This window comes from Etheostoma spectabile, chromosome 10, assembly GCF_008692095.1.
Source record: "Etheostoma spectabile isolate EspeVRDwgs_2016 chromosome 10, UIUC_Espe_1.0, whole genome shotgun sequence".
NCBI lineage: Eukaryota > Metazoa > Chordata > Actinopteri > Perciformes > Percidae > Etheostoma > Etheostoma spectabile.
The window spans coordinates 17,100,408-17,102,358 of record NC_045742.1 but is presented as its reverse complement, the minus strand read 5'-3'; the positions used below and the strand labels follow the sequence as shown (position 1 = coordinate 17,102,358).

The window sequence follows — 1,951 nt, the reverse complement described above, 5'->3', positions numbered from 1 at the left end:
TGGTTTGAATTTAACGTAACTGCTCGTGATGCTGGATCCCCTCCTCTGAGTTCAGTGGCTACAGTTAGAATACTGATCCAGGACCGAACGACAACCCTCCCAGGTTCTGTACCAGCGTCCAGACTGGTGGCTCTCTGGGTGCGAAATGGTTCCTCGTTCAGCAGATGTGGGCTATCTGGTACACTAAGTGGTGGCTGTGTGATTGGACTCGACAGAATGCCTGGCTCCTATAAACTGCAGAAAGCCACAGGACAGGGCGCTGTTTGAAGTGGGCTTACAGAAGGAGAAATAAGAACTACCGCCAAGTCACTGATAAAGATGCTGTGAAACAAAGACTGACTGTTATAGTGGAGGACAACGGGCAGCCCTCTCGTTCACTACCAGTCATTGTTAAACGTGGCGGTGGCGGACAGCTTCCCTGAAGTTCTGTCTGAGTTCACTGACTTACACACGACCAAGGAGTCAAGGACAACCTGACTTTTTACTTAGTGTGGCTTGGCTGTAGTTTCCTTCCTCTTCATATTGTTAGTGGTTATTTATCAGTGAAAATCTACAGATGGAGACAGTCTCGCACCTGTATCACTCCAATCTCCTGTGATTCCATATTATCCACCACGTTACTCAAACACTTTGGGGGACAGGACTCTCAACACGTGTACCATTACGAGTGTGCAGGACGACTGACTCCAGAAAGGAGTGACTGTAAGTTCGGCAGAGCTGGTAGTCAGAACTGTGATAATGGACCCCAGTTCTACAGGACGATGCAGCGGATACAGAGTGAAAAGAACATCCTGGATGAACCAGACTCTCCTTTAGAGGTCAGTTAAACAATTTAACTTCGTCAATTCTCTGTTTTTTGTCCTTGGATTTATTACACCATGAGCATCTTAATCGATAGGAATTACAGTTTAACAGTAAAGCATATATCCTCACTGTCAATACGTATCCTTACAAAAACCATTTGTATCAAATGTGCTGTAATAAAGCCTAAATAATAGTCATAGGCATACTGTCAACTTTCTTTTCCTCTTTCAATTTTGTTAATATACCTATTATCCGCGTGTTTAAAGGATGGTGAGAGCATTTATTTTGACCTCTTAAAAGCACTTGTGTATGTTGATTAGAGTGTGTAGTCACTATTATTCCAGAAAAACCTCACCGTTGAGGAATCCCCAAAGGCAGAACACGAAACAATAACCTCTAATGTGAAGTACCACCATATTATCCACATCTGTCGTACCTCCACATCCTAATCGTTCACTGCATATGTGGAATTCACACTTTAGCTTTTGGGCAACGCATCTATCTATTTAAAAATCTCCGACGTTTTTCATATTATTAATACATAGGAGATAGCAAAGTTAATATATCCTCATATAACCTAATGTAATACTTTTATCGTACTGCAACACCTTGTAAAATAATGCAATGTTTAAGGGACGAATTGCTGGAGTTAACTTAATGAAAACATTTTTATTTTCATTTTACTTTATGCAGGTCGTCGTTACAAGTCATCTTCTACTTTTTAAGTCATTATTTAGATGTTAACATTTGCTTTGATTTACAAATAATGTCTTGAAAAATATCTCAACTTCATTTTTTAACAATAAAGAAGTGTTCATTTTAAAACCTATACTTTATGGAGTTACATAACTGCTGTTGTATTTGCTTCATTTCATGTTCCATTTTTTGACTCTAAGGGACGCTGTTGGTCAGTGAAACATTTTCTGTGTTATGTCGTCATTTAATCCATCCCTCGACTGACTATACAGCGAAGAAGGCTCTCTGTGTTTTGTTGATATGTAGGGCACGTTATAGAGAGAACATGGTCTCACAGACTGACATTTAACGATTGAAGACGTTTTTAGTTTCAACCAGGAAACGGATATATCAGATACATTTTTACCGTCATATCAACTGGATACATAAAACATTTTTTTGATTCTTTGTT

At 39.5% G+C, this 1,951-nt stretch overlaps 1 pseudogene; it reads left to right on the top strand.

Annotated features, from left to right (window-relative positions):
• Window positions 1-837, top strand: part of LOC116697324 (protocadherin gamma-A7-like) — a 975-nt pseudogene extending 138 nt beyond the window's left edge.
• Window positions 838-1,951: the final 1,114 nt, after the last annotated feature.